This window comes from Cupressus sempervirens, chromosome 1 (assembly GCF_028749045.1).
Source record: "Cupressus sempervirens isolate cs-2001-9-10 chromosome 1, ASM2874904v1, whole genome shotgun sequence".
Lineage (NCBI taxonomy): Eukaryota > Viridiplantae > Streptophyta > Pinopsida > Cupressales > Cupressaceae > Cupressus > Cupressus sempervirens.
The window spans coordinates 252,112,147-252,134,936 of NC_143118.1; positions in this window are offsets into that span (position 1 = coordinate 252,112,147).

The window sequence follows — 22,790 nt, forward strand, 5'->3', positions numbered from 1 at the left end:
TATATGCAAAATAAATTCCATACTTTTTGTAAAATTTCATTGAAGACAAATAGATCTATTGCAGTACAAATAGGTGAATTTATTGAGAAACTTGGAGAAAATTTTGAGTCTATAATGACTAGCTACTTTGAAGATTTTAAGCAGTCAATGAAGAAAATACTGACGATACTAGTTTCACTAATTAAGAAATATTTCAATGATGTTTTCTTTCTATTTGAAAATGATTTCACATATGTATAGGTTGTAGTCCCAAGAGTAAGATGGTTAAGACCACTAGGCTATGAGATTAAAGTGGATGAGGTCTCTACAACTATTACAACATTACTTGTAGAAGAAATTTATAAGAAGGCTACAAGATTTGGAAATAATAATGTGGCTAAATCTAAAATTACAAAAAATTTAAAGACTACCTTAGTCATAAGAAAGAAGAGTAAAATGGTGAAGAAACTCAAGGAAAAATTTGATGAGGGGGTAGAAGAAGAAAAAGAAGATGATGATGAAGGTGAAGATGTACCTCCGCAAGCACCATTGGCCATTACTCAAGGTCAAGGTGAAGACCAAGAAGAAGAGGTAGAAATTGAAGAATGTTCTAAGGGAGAAGAATCCAATATAGCACCTATAGCCACTGAGAAAAAGAAAAGAAAAACTAAGACTTTAGCAGTGAGCAAGCAAAAGAAGGTTGCAAAACCCACACAATCTAAGTCCACAGTTCCTACTACTAGAGAAAACACAAGAGCTACTACTAAAAAGGCTTAAGAAGTAAAAAAGCCAAAAGAAAAGAGGGTTAGATCAGCTAGTAAAGAAGAAGAATCTAAGAAGAGACCGAAGAGAAAGTATATAGCTCTAGCTAAATCTAATGAAGAGGGGATAGAATCTGATGACAAAATCCAATTCAAACTGGTAAGTCATAGTCCTTCCTCAAATTTAGACAATATATGTGAAAACATAAAGAAAAATGTTAACTTATCTAGTTTCACACATATTGAGTTTGATAAACTTGGAAAAGTTAAGATGAACCAAGTAGAGGAGTCAATATATGCCATGATGGAAACATTAAAACAGACTCCAATTGAGATTGCCAACTCATTATCAAAAGATTTATATGAAAGAGTTTAGAAAAAGTGGAAATATACTCTCAATATAAAAAGACAAATCAAAGAGACTACACTTGCACAAGTGAAACTAGAATTAGATAGGGCAAAAATGACAAAGGCAATAAAGAAGTACACACGAACATTTTCATGTAAATATAGAGCATTTAGCATATTGTAGAATAATACTAAGGATGTTGTATAGAAGACCAACCAATTGTGGAAGTCATTATATGCTTTGACAACACCAAATTCAATAGAAAAGATAAATATTGAGGTAGGTGAGGAAAAAGATGAACAACAACAAGTAACTGATGTTACCAATGAAGACATTGAAAAAGATACTAATGTAGGAGCATCTACTGGTGTAAGGGTAATCATGTATCACCCAAAAATATGCTTAGCATTAATTTTTTTGTAATGTGTTTTTATTTCTAGATACCCATTTGTGTCAAATAGAGATTCTGACTCTCATAGTTACATTATTAGTTTTCTGGGTTAATGATTTTGAGCACCTTGGGACATATCCCAATGCAAAAAATAGGTTATTTTGTAATTAAGACATAATTATGATGAGTTAGAGGGTGCAAGTTGGAGGGATGATTATACTTGTAATTTAAATCATTCTAGAAAATGAATCAGGTCAGAAGGCTTTATGGTTTGAAAGTTATTATAGTTTTAAGTTTCCTAGAGACCCCCTAAGAGTGCTTCAAAGTCATATTTGAGGTAGTAAATGGCTGCCTATGGGCCTAAAAAATGGGGGATGAGAAAAAAATGGTCCATAGGGATATAAAGTTCTTGGGTAGATTTCTAAAAGTGTAAACAGTTCATCAATTGAAGTCCTAGATCAAAAGTTATGCCTCCTAGAAGTTGGACTACCATTTTTGAATTCTTCCAATTTTGCACTAAGTTCTAATGTGTTTTCTAGAACCTTCTATTTTAGTAATGGATGCCAAATGGAATATTATAGAATGCTTTCCCAACCTTAAACCTAATTCAAGTTGCTTAGGGTCATTTCTAACATTGTAAACACAATTTTTTGGTGGAGTTTGGGAGAAGGTACTACGAGGAGTGTTTTTCTCAAGAATCATACAACATTGCAAGCCCCTAGGGCACATCATTGAGTCTATTTTCATTATACTAAATGTAATAGCATATCACTTCTGATAATAATATTTCCCTTCTGCTGTTGTGAACATCTTTTTCTTAGGTTATGCCCTCATCAAGTGGTATCAAAGCGAGTTTTCTTGAGTGTATAGACAAAGCACTGATGTGAGCTAGTTTGCACAAAGACTGGGTAGTTGTGGGTTTTCATATAATGAGAGGATTCCTCCATGAAGGGAGCATGGTGGAAGGGCTAGTGTTGTTCCTCTTAAGGATAGGGCCCTCAAGAGACAAGTTTAGGCATTGCAAGAGGAGATTGTAGATAGATGAATATTATCATAGGTGACAAAAGTAAGGAGGAAAATAAAGAAGGAGAAAATATTGTGTAGGAAGGGTAAGGATATGGACAAGTCCTAACCTAGGTAGAGAAGAATCTTTTTAGGGCCATTTCCAAGCTTGGAAAAAGACCTAAAATTAACATTGGCATGTTTTTGGGAAATCTAAACTTGGATGAGTTGATCAAAAGGATCAATGAGCTAGAGGAATATTTTAAGTATGAGGATATAAGGGACCCTAGTAGGATTAAGTTTGCAAAGGAAAAAATGAAATTCCATGTCAAAATTTGGTGTCAAGAGGTTTAGTTGGAAAGAAATAAAAGAGGAAAGGAGAAAATCATAAGATGGAATCGCATAGTGGACAAACTAAAGAAGCAGTTCATTCCTATTGATTACAATTTTTATTTTTTCAAGAAGATGAGAGGGTTAAAGAATGTGTGAAAATATGTCTATGAATACACAAGGGAGTTTTACTAACTAATTATTAGGGCAGGACATGTAGATGCAAAAAATGAGAAGGTTTCTCATTATCTTAATGGGTTAAGACCTAGCATTCAAGAGGAGTTAAGTCTGGTTAGAATGACTAGCATTGAAGAGGCATAATAGTTTTCCTTGTGAGTTGAGGAGAAGTTAAAAAAAAATATTGATGGAAGGTAAAGAGGGTGCAATCAATGAGGAAGGGGTAGTGATAGGTCATTTGGAGGCCAAAATGAGAACCAAAAGAAAAATGAAGATGTGGGTACTAGCCAAAACCAGAGGAATGAGGGTTTCAACCACTCCCATGATCAGAACTTTGGAGATAAGAGAGGAAGAGGTAAAGGAAATGGACAAGGTTTAGGAAGAGGAGGCTTCCTTGGTATCAATTTTCATTGAAATGAAGAAGGTCATGGTGCCTATGAATGCCCTCAATGACAAGGAAGGATAGATAGGAGAGTTGATGGTCAAGCAAGTGTTGATCATGTGGATGATGATGTATAGTCATTTCATTTAGAGGATGTAGAAAGAGGAGAGGTTCTAGATAATGGAAGGGTCTTGCTGAGTGATGAGACTAAAACTAGACAAAGGAAGAGTTTGTTTTGTACTAGTTACAAGTGTGAGGGTAAATGTTGTGATGTGATTGGTGATGGTGGGAGCACTGACAACTTGGTGTCAAAAGAAATGGTCTCAAATCTAAAGATCAAGAGGGAGAAACATCCCCTTCCCTACTAGATTTCTTGGGTGTAGAATGATCATAAGGTCCTAGTTAGTGATCAAAGATTATTAATGTTCCATATTGGGAGTTACTATGACAAGGCTATCTATGACATCATCGAAATGGATTTCTTTCATTTATTGTTGGGAAGGCCATGGTAGTTTGATAAGAATTCTATACATGATGGTCATGAAAATACATATACTTTGATAGAGGATAGAGTTTTCCACAAATTGAAGCCCTTGATAAAGGAGGGTGAAAATGTATTTAGTAGTGCTCGGGTATGTCTTGTCGATGGAAGAAGATTTATGGATGGCATGAAACATCAATATATGTGTTATGCTTTAATTCCTAGAAAGGATAAGGAAGGTAGTAGTGGAGTTTCACTTGAAGTTTTAGGTCTATGAAGTGAGTATGGATATTTCATCTCTAATAATGTTCTAGAAGGGTTACCACCAATAAGGAAAATTAGGCATCATATAGATTAATTCCCTGGATCTAGTTTTCCTAACAAGGGTGCTCATAGGATGACTCTTACTAAGACTAAGGAGCTAAAAAGACAAGTTTAGGAGCTATTGAGGAAAGGTTTGATTCAAGAGAGCCCGAGTCCATGTGAAGTGCCTATAATGCTCTCACCAAAGAAGTATGGAGAGTGGGGAATGTGTATAGACTCATTGGCTATAAATAAAATAATCATCAAATACCAAATTTCTTTCCCAAGATAGATGATCTTATGGACTTCTTGAGTGGTGCTTAGTACTTCACAAAGATATATCTCAAGAGTGGCTATAACCAAATATGGATATGAGTGGGGATGAGTGGAATACTGCATTCAAGACCAAGAAGGGTCTATATGAGTGGTTAGTCATGCCCCTTGGACTAACCAATGCACCAAGCACCTTCATCCAGCTTATGAATGAGGTACTAAAAAAATATTTTAGGAAAATTTTTTATTGTCTATTTAGATAATATTTTGATTTTTAGTAAGTCTTTAGATGATTTATTGCACATTCATACTGTGCTTGAAAGTTTGATGGAATAGAAATTTTGGATAAATTTGAAGAAGTTGAGCTTTGTCAAAAGGGATTTAGTCTATGTAGGGTTTGTTGTATCAGTTGAAGGTCTCAAAATGGACCCAAAGAAGGTGAAGATCATTTGGGAATGGCCTACTCCAAGGTCTACCACTAAGGTGATTTCGTTCCATGGTTTGGCTAGTTTTTATAGGAAGTTCATTAGGAATTTCAATAATATATTTGCACCCTAATTAACACAATGAGGGGAGATAGAAAAGAGTTCAAGTGGACTACATGAGCTATAAGGAGTTTTGAATTACTAAAGAAGAAGGTGACAGAGCAACCTATGTTGGCTCTTCTTGATTTCAACAAAGTGTTCTAGGTGGATTGCAATGCTAGTGGTAGTACTATTAGGGTTGTTGTGAGCCAAGAAGGTGAACCTATTGCCTATTTTAGTGAAAAATTGAATGATGCAAAGAATAAGATTTTTGTTTACGATTAGGAGTTCTATGCAATAGTTTAGGCCTTAAAGAGATGGAGCAGTTATTTGTTGCAAAAATAGTTTGTCTTGTATACTAATCATAAAGCATTGCACGACTTAAATATCTAAGGTAAATTAAATTAGAGAGATTTGAAATGGGTAGACTTCATGCAAAGCTATACATTAGTATTGAAACATAGAAGTGAAAGGTCTAATAGGGTTGCAGATGCATTAAGTACAAGATAGTTATTGCTGATAGAAATGTAGGTTGAAGTGGTTGGGTTTGATGAACTTGAGAATTTGTACCATGAGGACCCTAAATTTGCAAAGGCCTGGAAGATTTTAAAGAACCTTTTACTCTAGGTAGGACCAAGTAGCTAGATTACATGATTTAGGATGGTATGTTGTTCAAAGGCAGTAAATTGTGTATTCCAAGGAGTTCCATGAGGGAGAACTTGATCAAGGAGAAACATAATGGAGGGATGACAAGACACTTAGGTTGAGATAAGACCATTTCCATTATTAGTGAACATTATTTTTTGCCTCAATTGTCATGGGATGTGAAGAATTTTGTGCAAAGTTGTTGAGCATGTCAAAGAGCCAAATGATTTAGTCAAAATATTGGACTCTATCAACCATTGCCTATTCAATCGAAGCCTTTGGAGGACATAAGTATGGATTTTTTTTTTGGATTGCTAAGGACACAAAGGAGTACTGACTTAGTATTTGTGGTCATTAATAGGTTCTCCAAGATGGAACATTTCATTCCAAGCCACAAGACTCATGATGTAGTGCATATTGCAAATTTGATTTTTAGAGAGGTGGTGGGGCCACATGGTCTCATAAAAGGTATTGTTTCTACAAAGATACTAAATTTATTGGGTATTTTTGGAGGACTTTGTGGAAGAAGTTAAAGAAAAAATTGAAGTTTAGATCTGCACATCATCCAAAGATTGATGGACAAACATAAGTAGTGAATAGAAGTCTAGGCAATTTTTTGAGGTGCTTGGTAGGAGATAAGCCCGAGGGATGGGATTTTATTCTACCACAAGTAGAATTTTCTTACAATAATTCTATGAATAGGATTACTAGTAGAAACCAATTCCAAATTGTGTATGGGAGTAGTCCAAGGACTACACTAGAGCTGAGGAAGATGGACGAAGGAGAGAGGATAATTGTTGACAGAGAAGACTTTGATGAACATGTCAAGAACCTACATGAGGAGGTACATGCACATATTGCAAAGATGAACCTATAGTATAAGGATAGAGTAGAGAAAAAGAGGAGACATAAGGAGTTATAAGTTGGGGATTTGGTTATGGTATACTTATGGAAGGAACAATTTCTATTAGGTACCTACAACAAGCTAAAGATTAAGAAATTTTGTCCATGCAAAATTTTGAAGAAACATGATTCAAGAAATGCATATGTGGTGGGTTTTCTAGATGGGATTCACATTTCTCATAGTTTCAAAATTGTAGACTTAGCAAAATATCACGATAATGGTAGAGAGGAGGAGTTAATGCTAGAGCCATGTCTAATTCCTACTTTTGAGAAGGAAGAGATTAAAAAAAAATTTGGATAGTCGTATTGGTCAGAGTACCAAAAACATGTAGTATGAACAATAACTCATGAAATAGAAAGGATGACCTATGGAAGATTCAACTTGGATATCCATGGTGGAGGTTTACCATTTGGATTTTCCTCTACCAGCTATAAAGTGACAGGGTCACTTTTTAATTTACCCTAGGTGTTTGATGTAGGAGCATCTAGTGGTGTAAGGGCAATCTTGTATCACCCAAAAATATTCTTAGTATTAGTTTTTGTTTAATGTGTTTTAATTTCTAGATACCCATTTGGGCCAAATATAGATTCCAACTCTCATATTTCAACTATTGGTTTTTTGGGTTAGTGTTTTTTAGCACCTTGGGATGTGTACCAATGTACAAAATAGGTTATTTTGTAATTGAACCAAAATTATGATGAGTTAGAGGGTGTAAGCTAGAGGGATTATTATACTTGTAATTTAAATTACTCTAGAAAAAGAATCAAGTTAGAAGGCTTTATGGTTTGACAGTTATTGTAGTTTTAAGTTGCCTGGAGACCCTCTAAGATTGCTTCAAAGTGAGATTTGAGGCACTAAATTGCCTCATAAAATCTTAAAAATTAGGGGTCAAGATAAACTATTCCATAGGGATATAAAGTGCTTGGAGAACTTTCTAAAAATGTAATGGTTTGTCAATCAAAGTCCCAAATAAAAAGTTATGCCTCCTAAAAGTTGGACTACCATTTCTAGATTCTTCTAATTTTGCACAAAATTCTAATGTGTTTTCTAGAATAATCTATTTTGGTGGTGGATGGAAAATGACATATTATAAAATGTACTCCTAACCTTAAACCTAATTCAAGTTACTTGAGGTCATTTTTGTCATTGTAAATGTAGTTTTTTCGATGGAGTTTGGGAGAAAGTACTACAAGGAGTGTTTTTCTTTAGAATCATACAACATTATAAGCCCTAAGGCACATCATTAAGTCTATTTTAATTTTACTTGTGATAATAATATTCCCCTTTTCCTGTTGTGATCATTTTTTCTTGGGTTGTGCCGTTATCAAGTGGTATCAGAGTAAGTTTTCCTGAGTGTGTAAATAGAGCGCTGACTATGAGGCAAATTGAACCAAGATAGTGTGGTTGTGGGTTTTTTTATAGCAAGAATATTCCTCCACAAAGGAAGAATGGTGGAAGGGCTATAGTTGTTCCTCTTGAGGTTAGAGCCCTCTAGAGACAAGCTTAGACATTACAAGAGGAGATCTATAGAGGGATGAATATTACTGCAGGAGACAAAAGTGAGGAGGAAAATTAAGAAGAAGGAAATATTATGGAAGAAGGGGAAGGAGATAGAGAAGTCCTAAAAAAATTAGAGGAGAAGATTTTTAGGGCCATTTACAAGCTAGGAAAAAGACCTAAAATTGACATTGACATGTTTTCAAGAATTCTGAACCCATATGAGTTGATTGACTAGATCAATGAGCTAGAGGAATATTTTGAGAATAGGGATATCAAGGACCCTGATAGGATTAATTTTATGAAGGCCAAAATGAAAGGCCATTCCAAAATTTGGTGGCAAGATGTTTAGTTAAAAGTAAACAAAAGAGGAAAGGAGAAAATCACAATATGGGATCACGTGGTGGACAAACTAAAGAAGTAGTTCATTCCTATTGATTATGAGCTTGATTTGTTTAAGAAGATGCAAACAATAAATAGAGGAGTTTTACCAAGTCCTTATTAGGGTGGAGCATGTGGAAGTGGACAAGGAGAAAGTTTCTTGTTAACATAATGGGTTAATACCTAGTATTCAGGAGGAGTTAAGTCTAATTAGAATGACTATCATTAAAGAGGCATACAAGTTTGCCATGCAAGATGATGAGAAGTTAAACAAAAAGGTTGATGAAAGGAAAAGAGGGAGTAGTCAAGGAGGAAGGGGTGGTGGCAGGTCCTTTGGACACTGAAATGAGAACCAAAAGAAAAATGAAGATGTGGATACCATCCAAAACCAGAGGAATGAGGGTTTCAACCACTCCCATGATCAAAAATTTGGAGATCAGAGAGGAAGAGGTAGAGTATGTGGACAAGGTTTAGAAAGAGGAGGCTTCCTCAGTACTTTTTTTCATTTTAATGAAGAAGGTCATCATTCCTATGAATACACTTGATGCCAAGGAAGGATAGATAGGAGAGTTGATGGTCAAGCAAGGGTTTCTCATGTGGATGATGATGCATAGTCATCATATTAGAGGATGCAAAAAGAAAGGAGGTTTTGGTTAATGAAAGGATCTTGCTAAGTGGGGAGATAGACCTTGGACAAGGGAGGAGTTTGTTTCATACTAGGTGTAAGTGTGAGGGTAAATGTTGTGATGTGATTGTTGATGGTGGGAGCATTAACAACTTGGTGTTAGAAGAAATGGTATCAAAGCTAAAGCTCAAGAGGGAGAAACATCCCCATCCCTATCAGATTTCTTAGGTGAAAGATGATCATAAGGTCTTGGTTAGTGAAAAATGTTTGGTAAAGCTCAATATTGGGAGTTATCATGATGAGGCTCTCTATTACATCTTGCCAATAGATATATGTCCTTTATTGTTGGAAAGGTCATGGTAGTTTGATAGGCATGATATACATGCTGGTCATACAAATACATACTCTCTGACAGAGGATGGAGTTCATCACAAAGTCAAGGCATTGATAAAGGAGGGTGAAAAGGTACATAGTAGTGCTAGGGTATGTCTTGTTGATTGAAGAAATTTTTTGGATGGCATGAAATATTAGCATATGTTTTATGCTTTAATTCCTAGAAAGGATAAGGAAGGTAGGAGTGAAGGTCCACTTGAAGTTTTGGGTCAATTAAGTGAGTATGGAGATATAATCTCTAATAATGTTCCTAAAGGGTTGCCATCAATAAGGCAAATCAGTCATCAAATAAATTTAGTCCCAAGAGCTAATTTTCCTAACAAGGCTAGCCATAGGATGACTCCTACTAAGATTGAGGAGCTAAATAAACAAGTTTAGGAACTATTGTGGAAAGGTCTGATTCGATAAAGCTTGAATCCATGTGCAGTACTTGTAACGCTAGCACCAAAGAAGGATGGAGAGTGGAGAATGTGTATAGACTCTTGAGCTATAAATAAAATAACCATCAAGTATTGATTTCCTTTCCCAAGGATGGATGATCTTATGGACTACTTGGGTGGAGCTCAAAACTACACAAAGATAGATCTCAAGAGTGGCTATCAGTAGATATGGATATGAGAGGGATATGAGTGGAAGACTACATTCAAGACTGAGGAGGATCTATATGAGTGGTTAGTCATGCTATTTGGACTGACCAATGCATCAAGCACCTTCATCTAGCTTATGAATGAGGTACTAAAGAAACTTTTGGGAAATTTTTTTATTTTCTATTAGGATAATATTTTGATCTATAGTAAGCCTTTGGATGAAAATTTATTGTACATTCATAGTGTCCTTGAAAGGTTGAGGGAAGAGAACTTGTTGATTAATTTGAAGTGCAGCTTTATCAAAAGGGAGTTAGTCTATTTGGGGTTTGTTGTATTAACTAAAGGTCTCAAAATGGACCCGAAGAAGGTGAAGGTCATCTTGGAATGGCCTACTCAAAGGTTTTCCACTAAGGTGAGGTCATTCCATGGTCTGGCTAGTTTTTACAGGAAGTTCACTAGGAATTTCAGTATTATATGTGCAACCCTAACTGAAACAATAATAGGGGATAGAAAAGAGTTCAAGTGGACTACAGGAGGTGCAAGGAGTTTTGAATTATTGAAGAAGAAGGTGGTAGGAAAACCTATGTTGGCACTTCTTGATTTCAACAAAGTATTCCAGGTAGATTTTGATGTTAGTAGCAATATTATTGGGGCTATGTTGAGCCAAGAAGGTAAACCTATTGCCTATTTTAGTGAAAAATTTAATGATGCAAAGAAGTATTCTATTTATGATTAGGAGTCATATGCAATAGTTCAAGCCTTAAAGAAATGGAGATATTATTTTTTGCCAAAAGAAATTGTCTTGCATACTGATCATCAGGCACTACGGTACCTAAATAGCAAAGATAAATTGAATTAGAGACATTTGAAATGGGTAGGGTTCATGCAAAGCTATACATTAGTACTAAAACATAGAAGCATAAGGTCTAATAGGGTTGTAGATGCATTAAGTAAGAGAGTGTTGTTGTTGATATAAATGTGGGTTGAATTGGTTGGGTTTGATGAAGACAATAATCTATACTCTGAGGACCCAAACTTTGTAGAGGGTTGGAAGGCTTGTAAAGAACCTATTACTCTAGACATGACTAGGTGGATAGATTATATGATTCAAGATGGTATGTTCTTCAAGGGCAGTAAATTGTGTATTCCAAGGAGATCCATGAGGGAGAACTTGGTCAAGGAGAAACATAGTGGAGGGATGATAGGACCTTTGGTTGAGATCAGAGCATTGCCATTATTAATTAACATTATTTTTGGCCTAAATTGTCACAGGATGTGAAGAAGGTCATGCAGAGTTGTTGAGTATGTCAATCAGCCAAAGGATTTAGTCAAAATACTAGACTCTATCAGCCATTGTGTATTCTATTGAAGCCTTGGGAGGACATAAGTATGGATTTTGTTCTTGGATAAATGAGGACACAAAGGGGTAATGACTTAGTATTTGTGGTGGTTGATAGGTTCTCCAAGATGGCACATTTGATTCCATGCCATAAGACTCATGATGTAGTGCATATTGTAGATTTATTTTTCAGAGAGGTGGAGAAGCTATATAATCTCCCAAAAAGTATTTTTTATGATAGAGATACTAAATTTGTTTGGTATTTCTAGAGGACTTTTTAGAAGAAGCTAAAGACAAAATTGAAGTTCAGTTATGTATATCATCTACAGACTAATGGACAAACACAAGTAGTGAGTAGAAGTTTGGGAAATTTGTTTGGGTGCTCAGTAAGAGATAAGCCAAAGGAATGGGATTTGATTCTACCACAAGTAGAATTTTCTTACAATAATTATGTGAATAGGAGTATTAGTATATCACTATTCCAAATTGTGTATGGGAGTAGTCCAATGACTCCACTAGAGATGAGGAAGATGGAGAAAGGAGAGAGAAAAAGTGTTGAGGCACAAGACTTTGTTGAACACATGAAGAACCTACATGAGGAGGTACATGCACTTATTTTTAAGATGAATAGTATAAGGCTAGAGTAGATCAAAATAGTAGACATAAGGAGTTCCAAGTTAGGGATCTAGGTATGGTATACCTGATGAAGGAAAAATTTCCAATGGGTACCTAAAGATGAAGAAATTTGGTCCCTACAAAAGTTTGAAGAAACATGATTCAGGAAATACATATGAAGTGGAGTTGCCAAATGGGATTCATATTTCTCCTATTTTAAATATTGTAGACTTAATAGAATATCATGATGATGGTGTAGAGGAGGAGTTGATGTTGGAGCCATGTCCAAATCTTACTTCTAAGAGGGAAGAGATTGAGAAAATTCTAGATAGTTGTGTTAGTCAGAGTACCAAAAACATGTAGTGTGAAGAATTCTTGGTGAAATGGAATGGATGACCAGTGGAAGATTCACGTTATATATCCATAGTGGAGGTTTCCTATTTGCGTTTTCCTCTACCAGCTATAAAGTGATAGGGTCACTTTTGAATTTACCCTGGGTGTCTGATATAGGAGCATCCAGTTGTGTAAGGGCAATCTTGTATCACCCAAAAATATTCTTAGTAATAATTTATGTTTAATGTTTTTTTATTTCTAGATACCCAATTGGGTCAAATAGAGATGTCAAATAGAGATCCAACTCTCATATTTCCACTATTAGTTTCCTAGGTTAGTGTTTTTGAGCACCTTGGGATATGTGCCAATGTAGAAAATAGATTTTTTTTAATGAGCCAAAATTATGAATTAGAGGGTGTAAGTTGGAGGGATTATTATACTTGTAATTTAAAGCACTCCAAAAAAAGAATTAGGTCAAAATGCTTTATAGTTTGAAAGTTATTGCAGTTTTAAGTTTCTTGGAGACACTCTAGGAACACTTCAAAGTCATATTTGAGGTACTAAATTACTTGGTATAGGCCCAAAAAATGGGGGGAAAGCAATGGTAGTCCATAGTGCTATAGACTACTTGGAGAGCTTTCAAAAAATGTAAACAGTTCATCAATTAGAGTCCTGAATCAAAAGTTATGCCTCCCAGAAGTTGGACTACTATTTTTGGATTCCTCTAATTTTGCATCGACTTCTGATGTGTTTTCTAGGAAATTCTATTTTTCCAATGGATGCCAAATGGAATATTCTAAAATGTATTCCTAATCCTAAACCTAATTTGGGTTGCTTAAGGTCATTTATGTCATTCTAAACATAGTTTTTTCGGTAGAGTTTGGGAGAAGGTACTATGAGGAGTATTTTTCTCCAAAATCATATAACATTGTAAGCCCCTAAGGTGCATCATTGAGTTTTTTTTCATTGTGCTAAATGTAATAGCATATCACTTTTGATAATAATATTCCCCTTTTCCTATTGTGTTTATTTTTTCTTGGGTTGTGCCCTCATCAAGTGGTATCAGAGCGAGTTTTCCTAAGTGGGTAGATAGAGCACTAGCTATAAGGAAGCTTGCACCAAGACTATGTGGTTGTGAGTTTTGATATAGTGAGAAGATGCCTTCATGAAGGGAGCATGGTGGAAGGTCCTAAGTTGTTCCTCTTGAGGTTAGAGCCCTCAAAAGACAAGTTCAGGCATTACAAGAGGAGATCCGTAGAGCGATGAATATTGTCATAGGTGACAAAAGTGAGGAGGAAATTGAAGAAGAAGGAAATATTATGCAGGAAGGGGAAGGGTATAGAGAATTCCTAAACCACATAGATGAGAAGCTTTTTAGGGCCATTGTTGAGCTAGGGAAAGACATAAAATTAATGTATGTTTTTGGGAAATCTAAACTCAGATGAGTTGATCAAGTAGATCATGTGCTAGAGTAATGTTTTGAGTATGAGGATATTGGGGACCCTAATAGGATTAATTTTTTGAAGGCCATACCAAAATTTGGTGGTAAGAGGTTTAGTTGGAAAGAAATAGAAGAGGAAAGGAGAAAATTACAAGATGGGATCAAATGGTAGAAAAACCAAAGAAGTAATTCATTCTTGGTGATTACAAGCTTGATTTGTTCAAGAAGATGCAAGGGTTAAAGAAAGTGGGAAAATATGTCCAGGAATACACAAAGGAGTTTCACCAAGTCCTTATTAGGGTAGGGCATGCATAAGCAAACAACAAGAAGGTTTCACGTTACCTTAATGGGTTAAGACCTAGCATTCAGAAGGAGTTAAGCCCGATTAGAATGACTATCATTGAAGAGGCATACTAGTTTTCCTTGTGAGTTGACGAAAGGTTAAACAAAAAGTTTGATGGAAGGCAAGCAAGGTGCAATCAAGGAGGAAGGGGTAGTGGCAGGTCATTTGGAGGTCGAAATGACAACCAAAAGAAAATTAAAGATATGGGTACCAACTAAAACCAGAGGAATGAGGGTTTCATCCACTTTTGTGATCAAAACTTTAGAGATTAGAGAGGAAGAGGTAGAGGATGTGTACAAGGTTCAGGAAGAGAAGGCTTCCATGGTACTTTCTTTCATTACAATGAAGAAGTTCATCACGACTACGAATGCAATCAATGCTAAGGAACGATAGATATGAGAGTTGATGATCAAGAAAGCATTTCTCATGTAGATAATTATGCATAGTCATCACATTTAGAGGACACAAAAAGAGGAGAGGCCCTAGTTAATGAAAGGGTCTTGTTGAGTGGTGAGACTAAACCTAGAAAAAGGAGGATTTTGTTTCATACTAGGTGCAAGTGTAAGGGTAAATTTTGTGATGTGATTGTTGATGGTGGGAGAAATGAAAACTTTGTGTTACAAGAAATGGTCTCAAAGATAAAGCTCAAGAGGGAAAAACATCCCCATCACTATTGGATTTCTTGGATGGAGGATTATCAAAAGGTCTTGGTTAGTGAGCATTGTTTGGTAAAGTTTAAGATAGGGAGTTACCATGATGAGGCTCTCTATGCCATGATCCCAATGGATGCATGCCATTTACTATTGGAAAGGTCATGGTAGTTTGATAGGCATGCTATACATAACGGTCATGAAAATACATAATCTCTAATAGAGGATAGACTTTGCCACAAATTGAAGCCCTTTATAAAGGAGGGTGAAAAGTTATGTGGTCGTGCTAGGGTATATCTTGTTGTTGGAAGAATTTTTTTGGATAGCATGAAACATCATCATATGTGTTATATCTTAATTCCTAGAAAGGATAAGGAAGGTAGTAGTGAAGTTCCACTTAAATTTTTAGGTCTTTTAAGTAAGTATGAAGATGTCATCTCTGAAAATTTTATAGAAGGGTTGCCACCAATAAGGAAAATCAATCATCAAGTAGATTTAGTGCCTAGAGCTAGTTTTCCTAACAAGGCTACTCATAGGATGACTCCTACTGAGACTAACAAGCTAAATAGACAATTTTAGGAGTTGGTGAGGAAAGGTTTGATTCAAGAGAGCCTGATTCCATGTATAGTACCTGTAGTGCTTACACGAAAGAAGGATGGAGAGTGGAGAATGTGTATAGACTTTCAGGCTATAAATAAAATAACCATCAAGTAATAATTTCCTTTACTAAGGATGGATGATCTTATGGACTACTTGAGTGGAGCTCAATGCTTCACAAATATATATCTCAAGAGTTGCTATCATCAGTTATGGATACAAGAGGGAGATGAGTGGAAGACTACATTTAAGACCATGCAAGGTTTATGTCATTGGTTAGTCATGCCCTTTGGACTAACCAATGTGCCAAGCACCTTCATGCAACTTATGAATGAAGTACTAAAGTAATTTTTGAGAAAATTTGTTCTTGTCTATCTAGATGATATTTTGATTTTTAGTAAGTATTTTGATGAATACTTATTGCACATTCATAGTGTCCTTGAAAGTTTAAGGGAAGAAAAATTGTTGATTAATTTGAAGAAGTGTAGATTTATCAAAAGGGATTTAGTCTATTTGGGGTTTTTTGTATTAGCTAAATGTCTCCAAATGGACCCAAAGAAGGATAAGGTCATCTTGGAATCGCTTAGTCAAAGGTCTACCACTAAGGTGAGGTCATTGCATGGTCTGGAGAGTTTTTATAGAAAGTTTATTAGGAATTTTAGTAGCATATGTGCATCTCTAATTGAAACAATGAGGGGGGATTGAAAAGAGTTCAAGTGGACTATAGGAGTTTTAAGGAGTTTTGAATTGCTAAAGAAGAAGGTGACAAAACAACCTATGTTGGCACTTATTGATCTCAACAATGTGTTCTAGATGGATTGTGATGCTAGTGGTAGTGTTATTGGGGTTGTGTCGATCCAAGAAGGTAAACCTATTGCCTATTTTAATGAAAAAATGAATGATGCAAAGAAGAAGTATTCTCTTTATGATCAGTAAGATAGGCTTTAAAAAAATTGAGGCATTATTTGTTTCAAAAAGAATTTTTCTTGTATACTAATCATTAGGCATTGTAGTGCCTAAATAACTAAGGTAAATTGAATCAAAGACATTTGAAATTGGTAGAGTTCATGCAAAGCTATAAATTAGCATTGAAACTTAGAAGTAGAAGGTGTAATAGGGTTGTAGATGCATTAAGTAGGAGATAGTTGTTGCTGATAGAAATTCATGTTGAGGTGGTTGGGTTTGATGAACTCAAGAATCTGCACCCTGAGGATCTTGGCTTCATAGAGGCTTGGAAGGCTTGTAAAAAACTTGTTACTCTAAAAAAGACTAGGTGGCTAGAATACATGATTCAAGATGGTATGTTGTTCAAGGGTAGTCAATTGTGTATTCCAAGGAGTTCCATGAGGGAGAACTTGATCAAGGAGAAACATAGGGGAGGGATAGCAGGACACTTTGGCTCAAGATTAGACCATTTCAATTACTAATGAACATTACTTTTGGCCTCAATTATCATTGGATGTGAAGAAGTTCATGAAGAGTTGTCAAGTATGCCAAATAGCCAAAGGATTTAGTCAAAATACTGGACTCTATTAGCCATTACCTATTCCATCGAAGCCTTGGGAGGAGATAAGTATGTATTTTGTTCTTGCATTGTTGAGGACACAAAGGGGTAATAACTTAGTATTTGTGGTAGTCGATAGGTTCTCCAAGATGTCACATTTCATTCCATGCCATAAGACTCATGATGTAGTGCATATTACAGATTTATTTTTTAGAGAGGTGGAGAGGTTACCTAGTCTCCCAAAAGGTATTGTTTCTGATAGAGATACTAAATTTGTTGGTTATTTCTAGAGGACTTTTTGGAAGAAGTAGAAGATAGAATTGAAGTTCAGTTCTATACATCATCTACAAACTGATGGACAAACACAAGTAGTGAAGAGAAGTCTAGGCAATTTACTGAGGTGCTTAGTAGGAGATAAGCCCAAGGGATGGGATTTGGTTCTACCACAAGTAGAATTTTCCTACAATAATTATGTGAATAGGAGTGCTGGTAGATCACCATTCCAATTTGTGTATGGGAGTAGTAAAATGACTACACCATAGATGATGAAGATGGAACAAGGAGAGAGGACAAGTACAGAGGTAGAAGACATTGTTGAACATGTCAAGAACCTATATGAGGAGGTACATGCACATATTTCCAAGACCAACCTATAGTACAAGGCTAGAACAAATTAAAAGAGGAAAAATAAGGAGTTCCAAGTTGGGGATTTGGTTATGGTATATTTGAGGAAGGAACAATTTCTAGTGGGTATCTACAACAAGCTAAAGATGAAGAAATTTGGTCCCTATAAAATTTTGAAGAAACATGATTCAGGAAATACATATGAGGTGGAGTTGCCAAATGGGATTCACATTTATCCTATTTTCAATATTGTAGACTTAACAAAATATCATAATTATGTTGTAGAGGAGGAGTTGATGCTGGAGTCATGTCCAATATCTACTTCTAAGAAGGAAGAGATTGAAGAAATTCTAGATAGTTATGTTGGTCGAAGTACCAGAAAGATGTAGTATGAAGAACACCTAGTGAAATGGAAAGGATGACCGGTGGAAGATTCAACTTTGATATCTATGGTGGAGGTTGCCCATTTGGGTTTTCCTCTACTAGCTATAAAGTGACAAGGTCACTTTTCAATTTACCTTGGGTGTTTGATGTAGGAGCATTTAGTGTTGTAAGGGCAATCCTGTATCAACCAAAAATATACTTAGTGTTAGTTTCTATTTAATGTGTTTTTATTTCTAGATACCCATTTGAGTAAAATAGAGATTCCAACTCTCATGTTTCCACTATTGGTTTTTTGGGTTAGTCTTTTTGAGCACCTTTGGGTATGTGCTAATGTAGAAAATAGGTTATTTTGTAATTGAGCCATAATTATGATGAGTTAGAGGGTGTAAGTTGGAGGGATGATTATAGATATAATTTAAAACACTCTAAGAAAACAATTAGGTCAAAAGGCTTTTGGTTTGAAAGTTATTGTAGTTTTAAGTTGCTTGGAGACCCTCTAAGAGCACTTCAAAGCCATATTTGAGGTACTAAATAGCCTCGTATGGCCAAAAAAATGGGGGACAATTAGATCTAGTTAATAGGACTATAGAGTGCTTGGAGAGCTTTTTGAAAATGTAAATGGTTCTCCAATTAGTGTCCCAGATCAAAATTTATGCCTTCTAGAAGTTGGACTACCATTTCTAGACTCTTCTAATTTTACACTAACTTTTGATGTGTTCTCTAGAACATTCTATTTTGGTGGTGGATTCCAAATGGCACATTCTAAAATGTATTCCTAATCCTAAACCTAATTTTGGTAACTTAAGGTCATTTCTAGTATTGTAAATACATTTTTTTTTTGTGGAGTTTGGGAGAAGGTACTGTGAGGAGTTTTTTTCCCTAGAATCATACAACATTGTAAGCCCCTAAGGCATGTCATTGAGTCTATTTTCATTGTACTAAATGTAATAGCATATCACTTCTAATAATAATATTCCCCTTTTCCTATTGTGTTCATTTTTCTTGGGTTGTGCCCTCATCAGATACAATTGTGGAAGGAACTTTAATAAACATAGACACATAGGCAATAATTGAGGTTAAGAAATAAACAAATTAGAGTGTACTAGATACACTAGTACTGAGTGCTAGTCCTCAATATGAGTTAAATACAAGCACTAATATTATAAAGATCAAGGATGTTTCTAATACTATTAATCAAATGATCAACCCCCTTAAAGAGGAAGACTTGAAGAAGATACTGATATTATCCACTACCCAGTCAAAAAATTGTGAAAATCCTATACTAGTAAGTGTTGATGAGATTAAGAAGGCACACAAGGCATCTACAAGGGATGATATTTAGACATAAGAGACATTTACAAACCTTCCTCAATCCACCATGGTACAAGCTACATTACCTATTATAGTATATCAAAGAATGGAGACAACAACATTTACTATTAGTACATTGGTACAAAGTACTCCAGTCTCAAGAAATTAAAAGGGAAAAGAAAATGATAAGGATGAGGCAAATGGAGAGAAAAAAATATGAAAAAGAAGAGGATTAAGGAACACAAGAACAAATAGGATAGGATGTTACTCCTGCACCTACAACATAAGATCAAGGTGCAATTGAGAATGTAGAGTAAGAAAAGGATAGGACTGAAGAGCTACATTTGACTACAAAACCTGAGGAGCAACTAGCAATACAAACATTTGTGACTTTGCCAGAAACTTCTACTCCTCCAAGTCAAGGTCTTCATAGGTCAAGTATAGAAGCTATACCAAGGTAGATGAAGTTACATCATTTTGTGATGTGAACTTGGATAAAGTGATTGAGTTGCCAAAGTTTGATTTTGAAACCATCATTATTGAATAGATGATCATACTATAGGATTCTCTTACAAAGAAGAAAACCAAAGAACTACTCAAATGGGGGCATAGGTAGAAGAGAAATTTGCTAGATATCAAGGAAATTTTTGTTGATGCATTTATCTTGCCAGCACTAGAAGAAACAAAACCTATCATAGAGGAGTTAACTAGCTTAATTGAGAAGGTTAATGACACACACCTAGATTCAAATGTAAAATTACTTGAATTGTCTAAAAGAAAGTTTCAAAATTAGGTTAACAAAAAGATATCAAGTGTTGTTGTACTATCACATGTTGAGTTAGCAACCAAATTTGACAATGTGAAGAAGGTACTAGAGAGCATTTTCTCTTTATACACTGAATTGTGCAATCCAACACTTTTCACACAGGAAGTCCAAAGCCACATAATAAATTTGAAGAGTCATATACAATCAATTGGCATAACTATCCTAAAGTCTCCAACCTAGAGTGTGAAACATTTCAAGAATCTCTTGAACTCCCAGGGTTAGTTAGCAATGCTACATGCAGATGAAGCAAACATAAAGGCTAAACTACTTAGCATCTAGTCTATAATGACTGCACATATGGAGATATTGCACAACAAACTAGCCTTTTTTGAAACACTCATGAAGAAATATCCACATCTTTCTACTCATGAAGACTTAGCAAACCTTGTTTCTAAGTTGGCCATCCAAATCAAATATTTGGAGGTGGCTTGTTTCTAAGACTTAGCAAAAATTGTGCAATGGATATCTTTAGTGGCTAATGTTCACCAATTGGCTAATCTCACTCATAAGGGACCCAAGATTTGGCTTTTTTTTTGCACTTTTTTGGTGTCCATGTCACATGTACTTTACTAAAATTAGGTCTCATGCTTAGGCTAATTGCCAATAATAATACATAAGTATTTATATTTTAGTGATGGCTTTGCTACTGGATTCTAATTTTTCTACATAGTAATTTAAATATATTCGGCTAAAAATTTCAAGGCTTGTCTTAATTCATGATCAGATTCACCAATATTTAATAAAAATTTAAGTTACACTACATATTAAGTATGTATATTTGACATGTGTCTCTAATTTGAAGACTTTTCATGAATGATCCTTTCTCACTTTGTTGGCAAATAGATTTGATTGAGGACACATGTCTTTACTTTAGGAACTTTCTTTAAAATTTGGTATCTGTTTAAAATTTTGGCTTGAAATAGGATTTAGGCCATTGATCTAGGATCATCCAACAGTTAAAATAATAGGGGTGCTTCCCTCAAAGCATCATTCAATAATTTGGAGGAAAAATGTAATGATAAAAGTGGGCTAAATTTAACCTTAAAGTTTGATAATTAATTAGGCTTCATATAATAGTAATAATAATAATTATTATAATAATGATGATGATGATGATGATGATGATAATGATAATAATAATAATATTATTAAAATCATTATTTCTAGTTATGTGTGCCTTTTCCCATAATTTTCATTAATAATGAAAGATTCACCAGGATTTTATAGAATTTTCATATGATTAAAAAAAAATCACCAATAAAATTTGAAAAAAATTCCTACTTAAAAATTAAATTTTGCCAATAGAAGTTAAATTTCCCCCTTGAACTAATGTTCAATCTACCAACATTTTATACTTTATCCTAAAGGGGGGTTTCTTAAAGAAATCCTTGAACTATGCTTGAGGTCCATAAAACATTTTTGGACAAACACACTATAAGTGTATAACCCTTTGACATAAGTATCAAAAAGGGTAGAAATAAGAGAAAATGTGAGATAATATTTTTGAGGGAGCTACTATTTTTGAGAAAGGGAGAGGCAATGAGAGAAGCAGAGTAGACAGACCAACTTATGCAAATATACTTAGTAGGAGGAATGATTTTGATTTAGTTATAGAACAACACAATTAACTCAGGGAAAGTTATTGCATTTTGAGGTATGACTAATGAGTCATAAGCTTTTGCAAAATTTTTAAGTTTTGAATTTTTGTATGTAAGCGGATATTATCTGAGTTATGCTTGAAAGGATTAAGGTTATTCATGTATGACCAAGTATTTTTCCACTCATGTCAACGGGGGAGATTGTTAACCTCAGATTGGTTTTGACATATGAGAGACAATATACTTAAGTCATTTACTTAGCTAATTCTAAACAAGTAATACATGTTAACCATAAGTTGTTAGATAGTATATGTTGAGCGAGAGATATTTAGTATGTATCAAGTGACTAGTAAGTGCTAAGTCACTCAAGTTCCTAGTAGATAGTCTGTGCCAAGTTATTCAAATGTTGAGTGATCAATGGATGTTGATTAATTCAAAGGCTGAGTTACAACATTGAAGTTGAAGTTGATGCCAAGCATTAGGGACTTTAGATGCCGAGTAATATAGTTTTGACATGTTTGTTTGTATTGGCACAAACTTCTATGTAAACCATTTTTGAGCCAACTTAAGGATTGTTTTGTCATCTTAGATGATAAGAACAAATCTTTATTATGAATCCCCATGCATTACATGTAGAAAATAAAAAGGGAAGAATTAAGTGACAATATGGGTGAATCACAATCAGTGATGCATACTTGACCCTAAGTCATCTAGGTCTTCTTAAGTAGGACAAAACCTAAACTTTTCATGAATGTGGTATGAGAAAAGAGAGAAGTTTGCATGTGCAAATAGAGCATTCATGATGACTAAGACATTGTGATACATCAAAGAATTACTTAGAGGAGAAAAGAGGAAAGGAATTAGAAGAAAGTAGAGATACATCTAATTAGAAAGGATCAAGTATGCATTAGGAAAGAGGTGATCAATCATCAAGAAACATAGTACTAACCAAAGGATCATTGCTCAGACATTCTAATAGTTGAATTAGTTAACTTTCTTAATAGTGTAGTCTTAAAAAGTTGTTGTAAATCCTTCAACAAGGTGCTTACTTCATTGTATGTTAAATTCCTTTTACCAAGTGCACTTCTAATAGGGTGCTAAAATCCTTTATGTTGGATATAATTGATTAATTGTATGTTGTCTTTGATGTTACACAAATGTGATATCAGTTGGCAGATAGTACATGCCAAGCTCACTTGGTTAGTGAAGACAATTTTCCTAGTCTACTGAATGTTCTTGAG